This window comes from Neomonachus schauinslandi, chromosome Y (genome assembly GCF_002201575.2).
Source record: "Neomonachus schauinslandi chromosome Y, ASM220157v2, whole genome shotgun sequence".
Classification (NCBI taxonomy): Eukaryota; Metazoa; Chordata; class Mammalia; order Carnivora; family Phocidae; genus Neomonachus; species Neomonachus schauinslandi.
In genome coordinates, this window is record NC_058420.1 from 4683012 (window position 1) to 4698176 (window position 15165).

Here is a 15165-nt window from a genome sequence, read left to right on the forward strand (position 1 = left end):
TTAAAAAATATATTGCAGGGGCGCCTGGGTGGCTCAGTCGTTAAGCGTCTGCCTTAGGCTCAGGTCATGATCCCACGGTCCTGGAATCGAGCCCTGCATTGGGCTCCCTGCCCGGTGGGAAGTCTGCTTCTCCCTCTCCCACTCCCCCTGCTTGTGTTCCCTCTCTCGCTGGATCTATCTCTGTCAAATAAATAAAATCTTTAAAATATATATATATATGTATATATATATATTTCAGAAATTTTTTCTGCTCCATTCTCTTATCTTTTGCTTTATAATTTTATAATCTTTTGAAATTGTTCCTCAGTTGTTGGATATTGTTACTATTTTACATTTCTTTTTTCTCTTTGTATTTCAGTTTGGGAATTTTTATTCAGCTTATGTATTATTACATATCATCAAGATCAGTAATTATTTCTAGTCTTTCCTTTTGAGTCAGAGTTTCTACTCTCTACTTTTATTACTCATCTATTTTTGCATGTTGTATACTTTTCTACTAGAACCCTTAACATACTAATTCTAGTTTAAATTCTCTGCCTGATAATTTGTATTACATCAGAGTCTTGTTCTGGTGCTTATTTTGTCTTTTCAGATGCTTTTCTTTTCTTGTCTTTTAGTTTGCCTTATAATTTTTGTTTAAAGATAGGCATGATACCTGGGGTAAGAAGAACTGAAGTAAATAAATGTTTAAGTGTGAGTTTTTGTGAAAAACTGGGTAGGAGTGGGCTACGTTTAACGTTTGCTGGAGCTCTTGATGCCAGGGGCCTCAAATTCCCCTAGTGTTGGGCGCCTGGGTGGCTCAGTCGGTTAAGCGTCTGCCTTCGGCTCAGGTCATGATCTCAGGGTCCTGGAATTGAGTCCCACATTTCCACATCGGGCTCCCTGCTCAGTGGGGAGCCTGCTTCTCCCTCTGCCTGCCACTTCCCCAGCCTGTGCTCTCTCTCTGTCAAATAAATAAATAAAATCTTAAAAAAAAAAAAATTCCCCTAGTGTCTTGACTTTAAATTCCCCCTCCCGCTGTTTTGCCTTTGGGTTTCTGTTAGAATTCCTTAAATAAAATGTGTTTTGTAGCTTTTTCAGCTGTAATTGAGTATTATTAACTGGACCCATGTTTGATGGAGTGGTAAGGAGTTGGGAGCTAAAGCAGTCTAAAGTGTTGTGATTAAATTGATCTTTGTGTGCCTGTGTTCCTGGGCTTTGACTTTCACTGTTACTTTTCTTCCTGCTTTTTTTTTTTTTTCCTCCCTCTTAGGGGTGACAGGACAGCTAGACGAGGTTAAATTTGGGTAATTGTATTCCCTATGTGAGATAAGGTTCTCATAGTCTTTTCTTTGGAGAGTAGGTGTTTGTGATGAAGTATAAGTGATGTATTTTATAATGGTTATTTTTCCACACCTCTGCCAAAAATAGGTGTTTTTTCCTCACTCCTAACTTGGGGAACTTGGTGTGGAACTAAAAACCATGAAAGTGTAGCCCCCACTTCCCCTAATATTGTGGTTCCAAGTGGTTTTTGACTTTTAAGATAGTCCACATTCAGCCTCCAGCACCTTCTGCATCAGATAAACTGAGCTTAGTTATTTTCCTCTGGGTGCGCCTGGGTGGCTCAGTCATTAAGTGCCTGCATTTGGCTCAGGTCATTGTCCCAGGGTCCTGGGATCGAGCCCCGCATCGGGCTCCCTGCTCTGTTCCTCCCTTTCCCACTCCCCTGCTTGTGTTCCCTCTCTCACTGTGTCTCTCTCTATCAAATAAATGAAATCTTTAAAAAAAAAGTTATTTTCCTCTATATTTGCTATTTACTTTAAATTCTAGGGTGGCACTTTGTCTTCTTCCCCTTTTTTATTGCACAGGCTAATATCTAGCTTGTTTTTTATTACATGTAATAGTATACAACTCTATTTTCACTGAATTTCATGTTGACTGAAAGCTGAGACTATTTTTACTTTTTGACTTCTATGATAATACTCTACTTTTAAGCTACGTTAGTAACTGCATAAGTATTTGTATTTTTTCTGTGTTATTAATGCTTTGCATGCGTATTAATTTTTTGAATATTCAAAATTTAAAAATCAGGAATTTTTTTTTTAGATTTTATTTATTTGAGAGAGTGAGAGACGGGTGAAGAGCAGAGAAGCAGATTCCCGCTAAGCAGGGAGCCCAATGCGGGTCTCCATCCCGGGACTCCAGGATCATGACCTGAGCTGAAGGCAGACACTTAACCGACTGAGCCACCCAGGTGCCCCTAAAAATCAGAAATCTTTTAATCTGTGTGTTAGTTTAATTTTGTCAGTAAGCCTTCAGTTTGCATCCTCTTCTGTATTATAGGTTGCAGTTTTTTTTGTCTTTTGAAGTTTTTGTTGTTGTTGTTGTTGCAATACTTGCAGATAAAATGGTTTGTGACTATAATCCTTAATTTGAATAATAAGTTTATTTAAGTTTAATTTTATGCTTCAAACAGAAGAAGTCATCATAGCTATTTTGTTCATAATATTTGGGCTAGAAAAGGGAAAATGGAGTTCATAGACTGCCACCCCATTCTTGAAGTGTTCTTTTTTTTTTTTTTTAAAGATTTATTTATTTATTTGAGAGAGCGAGAATGAGAGAGAGTACATGAGAGGGGCGAGGGTCAGAGGGAGAAGCAGGCTCCCCGCTGAGCAGGGAGCCCGATGCGGGACTCGATCCCGGGACTCCAGGATCATGACCTGAGCTGAAGGCAGTCGCTTCTGAGGAGTAGACTTGCTGCATTTTGTCTTTATCTAGATGATATTAAAACTCAGAAGAATTAATTTTGACATTGTTTTGTACTCTATATCAGTTGCTAATTTTCTCTTGAAGGATTGTGTACCTACAGTAGATATAGTGATCTAATATTTTTTACATTTCACATGTGTCAGAAATTTGAAATTAAACAAAAATCTGAGTGGAGAAAGTAAATCTTAACGGGACTAAGCCCCCTTGGAATTAAGAATAAGTTGATCGCTCTGCATCCCACTGCATGTGTCCAGGACGAGGTCCTGGGTGGCAGCAGTAAATACAGACTGGAAAGGCACCCTCTGAGCTGAAATGGAGTCAGTTTGCTTATTACTCCCAGTTTGGGGTTTTGGGTGGCCTTCGGCAATGTTGTAAGCAAGCACTGTTTCACTGGTATATTGATTTGGACAGCTTCACCTCCAGCCTGGGAAATGAGCGATGGGTTCTGGGTCCTACCCTTGCTCCTGGTAAGTCACAAAAGACCTCAGCTTTGCCCCCCATAGGGTCCCTTCATTCACAAAGGGAAATCCCCTGAAGCTGTCAGATGGGGAAATCCATAGTTGGTTGTTTTAAAGGAAAATGTGAGGATCATGCTAGAAAGGGCTATTTGAGTTTTAACACCCCCGAAGGCCAGTATTTCAGCCTTCTTCAGTGGCCAAACGTATCCTACCTTGGGCCTTTATAATCAAGCAATACTAAAAGCTCCCTGTTTAAAGCACTTGTGTTTATTTTGTTTTGGGAGAAGAGAAAGAGGCAACGTATGGAGGTGAGGGAGAGGTAACCTCTTCCCAAATGTTTCCTCGATCTGTTCCCAATCTTACAGTCTAAGATAATTGTAGTGCATTGCCATTGGCAGCAGGAACTTTGTGTGAGAGAAAACATCCAATTCTTTTGGGTGGGCCCAGCCCAGGTGATCTCTCTGGGCTGAATTTATGCTTTTTATTTTATCCCTGGGGTATAGATGGACACCGGCATGGTCCAGAGTTTGTTTTTGTTAGAAACAGGACATACAGGGGAGGGGAGAGACCTTTTATGTTCTTGCCTTTTGGTGTGCCGAAGAAAAGTGGGAACGTTCAAGAAATTCTCTTCGGCTTAATTTTTGTGAAGCTGATAAGGTGAGTAATTCACTGTGTGGCTAGTGGAGTCATGGGGTTTTGGGGTTTTGTGATACATGTTGCCTCTGGTCTGGACGTCCTGGCCACTCAGCAGTTGGAATAATTAAGGTCTGGAGAAACATGAATCTGTATCTTTCATTAATTAACAAGGGCCCACTTCATATCCTTACTATAAGCCAAACCCAGTAAGTAAATCAAGTTGTGGAGAACTGCTACAGTCTGTGAAAGTACTTAACTCAAATCCCGGGGCCCAGGAAGGGGACTGGCTGGAACTAGGAAACACTTGGTGTCCAAAGGGAACTTGGTAAGTTAATGTGCTCCAGTGGAAGGTGGCAAACAGCATTTACACATACAGTGTCACCTCATTTTCCAGTGGCTCAAGGGGGGCTGGAGATTTTGTGAAATTAGATATTTAAGTTTTGGTAATCCTTTGTTTTTAAAAGTCTTTGGCTCCAACAATATGTGGTGGGCTGGGAGATATTAGCTTCTGAGATTTGCATCTTCTGATATAATTGTATTTTTGTTCTTTTGAACAAGAGGCTTATTTTTAAGCAAATGCATTTGTGAATTTTACCAAGGTCATGGCCAGTAACTTTTATTTGAAAGCCTCAGTGAAGAAATTCTAATTGATTAGAATTTGGAATAAAACCCAAAGAATACGGCCTGATTTGACAGGTTAATTTGAAGTACAGCTGCCAAGTAGAAGACCAGCATGGAAAAAATGGGTTCCTAGGAAGAGGTAGTAGGTTGCATAGTTTTAGGGCAGGGATTTTGCCCACAAGGAGGTAACTATACGACCTGCTGCCTTTCTTAGGGCCTTATTATTCCTCAGTAACCTGTTCCTTGTCACCTTGTTCGGTGTAAGCACAGTTCTTCCTGCGAGTTTTCTTAGAAGTAAAAACGTTGCAGGAGTAGCTGTGCCCATGTTAGTGACTTGACAGACCACAGCCAGTGCCAGCGTCGGTTACTACAGAGCTAGTGAGAATGCAGGACTCTGAGGAATACCTGGTTGCTTATGTGCCTCACTTGGAGGTCACTGGAAAGTTTTGGAAAACAGGTTTTTGGGTTTTGGTCAAGTTGCCGTTTCTGATCTAGAAACTGCCAGCTGCTTCCCCCGTTAAACTTAATGAAGGCACCAGGTCAGGCCGTCGAGACACCTGCTGTTCCCTGCACTGTGTGTGCAGGTATTTATCTTGCGAGGGTCTGGGTCTGGACTTAAAGTTTGGGCAGCTCTTAGGGTGGTGTTGCCTGTTGTGGGAATCCATCATTGCCTTGAGCACCATTATGGTATGTAACCCTGTGATTGAATCTTAAATGTGTGCATGGGCATTAAGTATCTTTTCAATAAAATACTACTTAAAAAAAAAAAAAAAAGGCAGTCGCTTAACCAACTGAGCCACCCAGGCGCCCGAAGTGTTCTTTTTTTAAAAAAAAGATTATTTGTTTATTTATTTTTAAAGATTTTATTTATTTATTTGACAGAAAGAGACACAGAGAGAGAGGGAACACAAGCAGGGGGAGTGGGAGAGGGAGAAGCAGGCTTCCTGTGGAGTAGGGAACCCAATGTGGGGCTCAATCCCAGGACCCTGGGATCATGACCTGAGCCGAAGGCAGATGCTCAACAACTGAGCCACCCAGGCGCCCCTTGAAGTGTTCTTTTTTTTTTTTTTTTAAAGATTTTATTTATTTGACAGAGAGAAACACAGCGAGAGAGGGAACACAAGCAGGGGGAGTAGGAGAGGGAGAAGCAGGCTTCCAGCAGAGCAGGGAGCCCAATGTGGGACTCCATCCCAGGACCCTGGGAACATGACCTGAGCCAAAGGCAGATGCTTAATGACTGAGTCACCCAGGCGTCCCAGAAGTGTTCTTAATAAATCTTACATTCTTTTCATACAACTTTATTGAAATTGCAAAGAGAAATGTATTTATCCTGCTTAAGTCAAATCCTGATTTGAAATACATATATTTTCAAGTGATTGTGTTAACCAAAATCAAAAGTGAATCTAAATATAATATGGCAAAGTTTGAAACTATCATCTATTTAAATGCTGACAAAATGGAGCCATGGGTGTTTTCAGTTCCAAAATGATTTTATCTACATTTTGGATAAAGTAGAAGATAAAGTACATTGGGATAAAGGTTAGCAAAGTTTAGTAGTCTGGAACAAGTAATCCCACATTTATCCCTCTGCTTGCTCCTTTATAAAATAAGGATAATGAGTACTATTTTAAGGTGATGAAAACTATTGTATATTAGTCAAGAAAAAAAAATCAACTCAGAATTTTATTTTATAATCAACCAAAAACAATTATTTTTTTAAAGTAGGCTCCACACTCACCATGGAGCCCAATGCAGGGTTGAACTTCCAATCCTGAGATCAAGACCTGAGCTCAGATCAAGAGTTGGATGCCTAACCAACTGAGCCACCAAGGGGCCCCAAATAAAAATTTTTATTGAACCCCATGGTATGGAGAAGATAAATATGTTTAAACATCGCCTCTGCCATCACAAATTTGGGAAAACAAGATATATAGACTTCATATTTAAAATAATATGATTAAATAAATGGTAAATTCCACTGTGGTCAGTTCTATAGTGGAGCCTAAATCCTATTCATCTTTGGGAATGTTGGAATCCTTAAAAAGAGAAAGATACATCAATTGGCTGGGAAGTTAGGAAAGCCTTCACAGTTGTTGGAATTTGGGTCAAATCTGGAAACATTAAGATGATTCAGTTTATTAAAAAGGATAGATAAGACTGTTTTTGTAGTTGTAGAAATGGGAATGAGGGAGAAGACACTGAATTGTGGAGAAATCTGACAAAAATGGCCAAGACATTTAAAAAAAATTTTTTTTTTTAAGATTTATTTATTTGACAGGGAGAGCACAAGCAGAGGGAACAGCAGAGGGAGAGGGATAAGCAAGCCCCTGGCTGAGCAGGGAGCCCGATGCAGGGCTCGATCCCAGGACCCTGGGATCATGACCTGAGCCAAAGGCAGACGCCTAACGACTGAGCCACCCAGGTGCCCTGTTATTTTTTATTTTTTTAAAAATATTTTATTTATTTATTTATTTGACAGAGAGAGGAAGCATAAGCAGGGAGAGCAGCAGACAGAGGGAGAGGGAGAAGTAGGCTCCCCGCCGAGCAGGATCCTGGGATCATGACCTGAACTGAAGATAGATGCTAACTGACTGAGCCACCTAGGTGCCCCAGAAAAAGGTTGCTTTAAAATTGAGTTTCACTGAAGAATTAGTGCAGCCATTTTTATTTTTGTTCAACTTTATGGTTTTACATGGCTTGATCCCACAACCCGGAGATCATGACCTGAACTGAAATCAAGAGTCATATGCTCAACTAACTGAGCCACCCAGTCATCCCATGCACAGTTATTAATAACTGATTCAATTGTTGAACATATCATTTTAGTTTTATTTCCTGAACCAAATGAATATTCCCCCGCTACCTTGGGGTGCTAGGTATGATGTATCATACATAATTTCTTTTTTAAAAAATATTTTATTTATTTGAGAGAGAGAGACAGCGATGGAAGAGAGTACGAACAGTGGGGAAGGGCAGAGGGAGAGGGAGAGGCAGGCTCCCTGCTGAGTAAGGAGCCCCACGCAGGACTCAATCCCAGGACCCCAGGATCATGACCTGAGCTGAAGGCCGATGCCTAACTGACTGAGCCACCCAGGCATCCCTATAAATAAAATCTTTAAAAAAAACTAAAATAGGATTCATTTTTTTGTTTTTCCCATAGAGTGGGGCCTCCATGATGCATATAATTTCCATTTAATGCCCAGACCTTACTTACTTGTTCAGTCACTACTGTAATGAAGTAGAGTCCACTATCACTTTGGATAGAAGTAGGGAGTCCATAATTTAGTATAACTTCCTTAAGGAGGGCCTTGGCAACTTCAGCTGCCTTCTTGGTTGGTGTGGGGGAAGCCTCCACCCAGCCCAAGAAGGTGTCCACAAAAACTAGTAACTATTTAAAGTTTCCAGTAGTTTGTGGCAGTTGGGTAAGATCAGTTTGCCAGTCATCACAAGGCATTTTTCTATATGTTGTACTCCCATTGGCAAATTCCTTTTATTAACTTTTAGATTATTCTTTGTGCATATAGGACAAGGGTGAACAATTCCCTGCATAGTTTTTTGTAATTCAGAGGACCTGAAGTCCATTAGGGCGTCACCAAAGCTCATACCAAGGTTTAGGCAACAGCGCAAGACTATGAAAATTGATGTACATTGATGAATAGGGTCTCAGCGGTCAAATCCCCATTCCTCTGCCCTTCTGTTGTCCTCATCCGAGTACACAAGAGTGAATTGGGTTAAATCCAACTGAGGTAGTAAGCCTGCTTTGAATTGACTGGCCACTGTTCATTTGGTTGTTCTATCTGCTGCTTGATTACCTTGAGCATGGCATAGGAGTCTAATTTTGATGTCTCAGGCAGTGAATGCTAGTGATGGCCTTTGGCTCAGATAAAACTTGTATGGTGGATAACATCTCTGGGTCATACTTAATATTCTTATTTCCTGCTGTCAGCAAGCCCTACTCTTTCCAAATCGCCCCATGGTAAGCACTACACCATGAAGGCTTATATATAATCTGTATACATATTAACTTTCTTCCCATGGGAAACTTGCAAAGCTTGAGTTAGGGCTATTAATTTGGACTTTTGTGCTGATGTGCCCAGGGAGTGGGGTGAGGGATTGGAGGATGTGAAGTGCTCTTGCTTCACAACTCATTGGCCATTCACCATTGCATATCCTGCGTGGCACTCTCTGTGATCAAGAAACCTGCTATCGGGGGCGCCTGGGTGTCTCAGTTGGTTAAGCGACTGCCTTCAGCTCAGGTCATGATCCCAGGGTCCTGGGATTGAGTCCCGCATCGGGCTCCCTGCTCTGAGGGGAGCCTGCTTCTCCCTCTCCCACTCCCCCTGCTTGTGTTCCCTCTCTTGCTGTGTCTCTCTCTGTCAAATAAAAAAAAAAAAAAATCTAAAAAAAAAAAAAAAAGAAACCTGCTATCGGGCGCCTGGGTGGCTCAGTCGTTAAGCGTCTGCCTTTGGCTCAGGTCATGATCCCAGGGTCCTGGGATCGAGTCCCACATCGGGCTCCCTGCTCAGCAGGAAGCCTGCTTCTCCCTCTCCCACTCCCCCTGCTTGTTTTCCTGTTCTCGCTGTCTCGGTCATATAAATAAATAAAATCTTAAAAAAAAAAAAAAAAGAAACCTGCTATCACAAGTGCCTGGGTAGCTCAGTTGGTTAAGCATCTGACTTTGGCTCAGGTTATGGTGTCAGGGTTGTGGGATCAAGCCCCATGTAAGGTTCTCAGCTCAAGTGTGGAGTCTGCTTGAGATTCTCTCTTTCCCTCCCCCTGCTGCTTGCAAGCCCAGTCGCAGTCTCTCTTTCTCTCAAATAAATAAATGAGGGGGCGCCTGGGTGGCTCAGTTGGTTAGGCGACTGCCTTCAGCTCAGGTCATGATCCTGGAGTCCCAGGATCGAGTCCCACATCGGGCTCCCTGCTCAGTGGGGGGTCTGCTTCTCCCTCTGCCCTCTTCCCTCTCGTGCTGTCTCTCATTCTCTCTCTCTCAAATAAATAAAATCTTTTAAAATAAATAAATGAGGGGCACCTGGGTGGCTCAGTCAATTGAGCATCTGCCTTCGGCTCGGGTCATGGTCCCAGGGTCCTGGGATCGAGCCCCGCATCAGGCTCCCTGCTCCGCGGGGAGTCTGCTTCTCCCTCTCCCCACAACTCATGCTCCTTCGCTTGCTCTCTTCCTCTCTCAAATATCTAAACTTATATTAAAAGAATAATAAAATCTTTAAAAAAATAAAATGTCCTGGGGTGCCTGGGTGGCTCAGTCGTTGGGCGTCTGCCTTCGGCTCAGGTCATGATCCCGGGGTCCTGAGATCAAGTCCCACATCGGGCTCCCTGCTCTGTGGGAAGCCTGCTTCTCCCTCTCCCACTCCCCCTGCTTGTGTTCCCTCTCTCACTGTGTCTTTCTCTGTCAAATAAATAAAATATGTAAAAAAATAAAATAAAATAAAAAATAAAATAAAATAAATAAATGAATCTTAAAAGAAAAGAAACCTACCATCATTGAATAAGTCCCAGTCTGTGTCAATGGCTGCTCAGATAAATCAAGCCTGCTAGAATACATGGTTTCAAGAACTTCCAAACAATTATGGGAGTGCGACTGATTTGAAAGAAAAGGCAGCAGACTGGGTGGATTTAAAGACCTCAGAATCTTTATTATTTATTTATTTTTTTTAATTTTTAAAAAAGGATTTTATTTATTCACTTGAGAGAGAGAAAGAGCAAGCAAGGAAGATCATGAGCAGGGTGAAGGGCAGAGGAGAAGCAGGCTCCCCACCGAGCAGGGAACCCAATGCGGGACTCGATCCTAGGACCCTGGGATCATGACCTGAGCCGAAGGCAGACGCTTAATGACTGAGCCACCCAGGTGCTGATGACCTCAGTCTTTAAAGTGACATTTGGGTCATCTAAAACAATTGCTTGGTATTTTCCCATTCAGCCTGCCATCAATCAATAGATCCCATTTTATTCTAATAATACCAACACCTGGTGTGGCATATATATAACATGGGCTGTCTTAATCCTAATATGAATTTTTCTGTTTCCTATATAAGTCACAGGTGGTGGCCACTATACATAAGCATGGGGGCCATCCCTTTGCAACACTGTTCAGTTAATTAGGTAAGTGACAGGATATGGTCTTCTCCCAGCATTTATAGCTCTCCCAAGGCCAGCCCCTGACTTTCATGAATATATAGTCTAAAACCCTTTCTCAGAGTGCCTGGGTGGCTCAGTTGGTTAAGCATCTGCCTTCGGCTCACATCATGATCTCAGGGTCCTGGAATCGAGCCCCACACTGGGCTCAGTGGGGAGTCTACTTCTCCCTCTCCCTCTGCCTCTCCTCCTGCTCATGCTCTCTCTCTCTCTCTCACTCAAATAGATAAATCAAATCTTAAAAAAAAAAATCCTTTCTCAGATCAGGGAGTTTAATACAGGGGAGATTTTATTGACACCATTTTATTGTTTCAAAGGCCTTTTTACTATCCCCTGACCATACTAGAGACTCTGAGTTGGTCCCCTTTAAGGCTTCATAAAGGGGCTTAGCCAGAAGGCCAAAGTCCATATCCAGATTCTGCATAAGGTAGCCATACACAAAACCCCTTGTACGTGTCTCCAATTTCTTGGAGTATCCAAATCCGTTAACAACTTGCTTTCTAGTAGCCGTTAAACTTCTAGTCCTCTGATTTAACTGGAAACCCAGATAGGAGAGTTGCTGTTTAAAAATTTGGGCCTTCTTTTTTTTTTTTTAAGATTTTATTTATTTCTTTGACAGAGAGAGACACAGCGAGAGGGGGAACACAAGCAGGGGGAGTGGGAGAGGGAGAAGCAGGTCTCCTGCGGAGCAGAGAGCCCGATGCGGGGCTCGATCCCAGAACCCTGGGATCATGACCTGAGCTGAAGGCAGACGCTTAATGACTGAGCCACCCAGGCGCCCCCAAAATTTGGGCCTTCTAAGAGGAAACCTTGTACCCATACCATGCCAGGTGATTAAGTAGAGTGCTGGCATTTTCTGGACAATGTTCATAATCAAGGCTAGCTATTAGTAGATCACTGACATATTGCAATAATGCATCTTGGCCAGAGGTAGTTCACCTAAGTCCTTAGCCAGTGCCTCACTTGAATAAAGTAAGTAAATTTTTGAAGGCTAGAGGGAACACAATCCAACAATATTGGGTAATGACCTGTGTCTCTGGCTCTTCAAAAGCCAACAACAATTGAGACTTTTCTTCCAAAGGAATACCAAAGAATACCTAAGGCATCTTTTAAGTCCAACTTTGTAAACCATCTATAGTTTCATGTTGCAGTAGTCAATACAGTGTATGGATTGGGTACCGTGGGATAGATATTCTGAACTATCTGATATATAGCCCTTAAATCTTGAACAAAGAGATATTCCTCCAAATGCGGCTTCCTCACCGGTGGAATAGGAGTGTTAGAGGGAGACCAAAAAGGATCAATCAGTCCATGTTGTAAAAACTGACTGAGAAGCAGTATGGTTCACAGTGCTTTCTTATGTATATATCTATGAATCTATTTATCTATTTTTAAGTAGTCTCATGCCCAACATTGGGCTTGAACTCATGATCCTGAGATCAGGAGCCACATGTTCAACTGATTGAGCCAGCCAGGTGTCCGTTTTTCCTCCTTTAAAGGATACTGTTTAATACGAGGAAATTTTGTTCCTTTTAACACTACTACTATGAGAGTGGCTGACTTAACTAACTGGAGGAATGTGGCCTGACCAAATGGGTGGTCCCAGGCCTCTTACTGTCTTCTCTGTTCAGTAGCAGAAGCTGAAGCCTTATGATATTTTCGGGTTGAACTTGTAATTGCAACGTGTTTTTCAGGTAAGAAAGTTGATTAAGCACTTAAATTGCATACAAAGTCTTGCGCAAGAAGAGGAATTGGACAGTCAGGAATGTGTAAACTATGTCTCAACTTCTTTTCATCTAATTTACATTCCAGTGGTTGTAATAGAGGCCACTATTGTGCCCCTTCAGTGATGCCAACGAAGGACACAGAAGGGCTTAATGAAGCCAGTTTACTATTTAAGACTGAATACATTTCTCCAGAATCCACCAAGTAGTCTATCATCTGGGCCCCCACTGTTAACTATACAGTTTCCTGTGAGGTTTCCTGTGAGGCTGTTCTTATCAAAGACCACTGATGTGGCCAGAAGCCCTGGGTCCCTTCGTTCACAATCCTCCTCATGCTTCCCTTCAAGTAACCATCTCTTTCCCAGACCTTTCAATCTGGCCTTCCTTTCCTTGTCTAGAAAACTTAGGGCAATCTCACTTCCAATGCCCTCCTCTTCTTCTTCCTCCACCCTTTCCCCTTCTGGTCCTCCTTCTTCTTCCTTTTTTTTTTTTTTTTTTTGAGTTGGGGAACGGTAAAGGGAGAGGGAGAGAATCTCTAGCAGACTCCACACCCAGTACAGAGCCCCACACAGAACTCAGTCTCACAACCCTGAGATCATGATCTGAGCTGAAATGAAGAGTCAGACGCTTAACTGACTGAGCCACTAGGCAACCAATGCCCTTCCTGTTTACAATAGGCACACTGGTTTTTGCTCAACCTGGGATATCCTGACTTACCTTTTAATTGGGTGTCCCTTTCACTAGATGCAAAAAGCAAAACTTGAATTGGCCTCACCTTTTGTTCTTTTCTAGCTTTATAAGTCTTATAAGCAATCTCTACTAAATGGACTCAGAGTCACAATACCCTTTACTTTATTTAGATTTTGACTGATGTCAGGAGCACTCTGCCCAGTGAAGGACATATTGACTAGCTGTGTATTCTCATGGGCCTCTGGATCTAAATTGGTGTGCTCAATAATTTTTTTAGGGTCACTCTATAGGAAGGGTTCGGAGATTTCCAATTTAACAAATCCAAGGTAGGGGTGTCTGAGTAGCTCAGTCATTAAGCCTTTAGCTCAGGTCATGATCTCAGGGTTCTGGGATCGAGTCCTGCATCAGGCTCCCTCCTCAGTAGGGAGTTTGCTTCTCCTTCTCTATTTGCCTTCCCTTGGCTCATGCCCCACCCCCTCAAATAAATCAGTAAAATCTTTAAAAAAATCTGAGGTAGAGAATGGACTAGAAGTCCAGTAATAAGTGGCTAGTTGGCCTTTTACTCCAATAGGTAGTAGGCACAATGGGAATTGCACTACTTCTATGTCAGGTGGCGCCTGTCCAAATTGTGTGCCCTGTTGAGGGGGAGACCATACCTGATGGGTCATAACTTGGGGGTTTCTTTTGTTGATGGCACCATCTCTCTAATCCTTCTCCCAGCAATGAAGAACAGAAGGGTGCCAGAGAAACAGTTTCAATTCTAGTGTTTTCTATCTGTTACCAAAAAGAAGCCACCAGGGCATGATTCAGGAGGCTGACTATAATAATTTGGATTAAAGGGATTCATTTCACTCAAAGTTAACATGTCTTCTTTCACTTTTTCTTCTGATGTCGGAGAGTAGTGAAACACAGGAGGTTGCCATTTCCATTGCACCATCAACTTACTACCTATTTGTATTAGGATTCGTGTTATGCAACTGCCCATACAGAATATCATCTTTGATAAAACTGCAACTATAATATGATATAATAATAATATAATAATTCAAGGGTCCATTCAAAGCCCACCTTTCCTCACTTTGCAAAACATACACAGACCAGGCAGAATTACAGTAAAACACCATTCTCTTTTTTGACATAGAATTATAGCTATAAGTCCACGGATCAGCCATAATTTTCCATATGGACTGTTAGATGGAATAGAAACAGCATGTTCCATGTTATTTCACATACAAAAACCTGTGCAAGCTGTTCATAAACAACAAACCCCAAACCTTGGCCGTCTAACGGAAGGTGGTATTCTGGCAACCAAATGGGTAGAAGAAATCTCTGGTTTCTTCTTTCCTACTAAACCTGTGACAAACTGTGTGGAGCCTGGAACTTGAGAACCTAGTATTTCTTTTTTTTAAAATTATTTAATTAATTAATTAATTTATTTGAGACAGAGAGAATGAGAGAGAGAGAGCACATGAGAGGGGGGAGGGTCAGAGGCAGAAGCAGGCTCCCTGCTCGGCAGGGAGCGGGACTCGATCCAGGGACTCCAGGATCATGACCTGAGCTGAAGGCAGTTGCTTAACCAACTGAGCCACCCAGGTGCCCCTAGGATATGTTATCTTTAACTCTATCCCTACGTATACTGGTTCCTCCAAATGTTAGGCTTATCCATACTGTCAGTATAATGTTATATGTCATATAAATATACCATTAAATGTAGATGCTCAGTCAAATATAATCTTTTTTTTTTAAAGATTTTATTTATTTGGCAGAGACACAGCAAGAGAGGGAACACAAGCAGGGGGAGCGGGAGATGGAGAAGCACACTCTCTACTGAGCAGGAAACCCGATGCGGGACTCGATCCCAGGACTCTGGGACCATGACCTGAGCCGAAAGCAGATACTTAATGACTGAGCCACTCAGGCACCCCTAAATATAATCATGTGGCCTGTGTAGGAAAGTGTACTCATCCAAAGAAAGGTTAATCTCTAAGCTCAGAATGTCCTGCCCTGTAACACTGTCTTTTCTTTAATGGTTGGTCTTCAGTTTCGGCAGACAGTGCACTTTAACAAAGTGAGGCCTTTGGCCTTGTGGTGTCAAGTAATCAAGGAGGAGATATTGTGAGTTGGACTCTTAACTG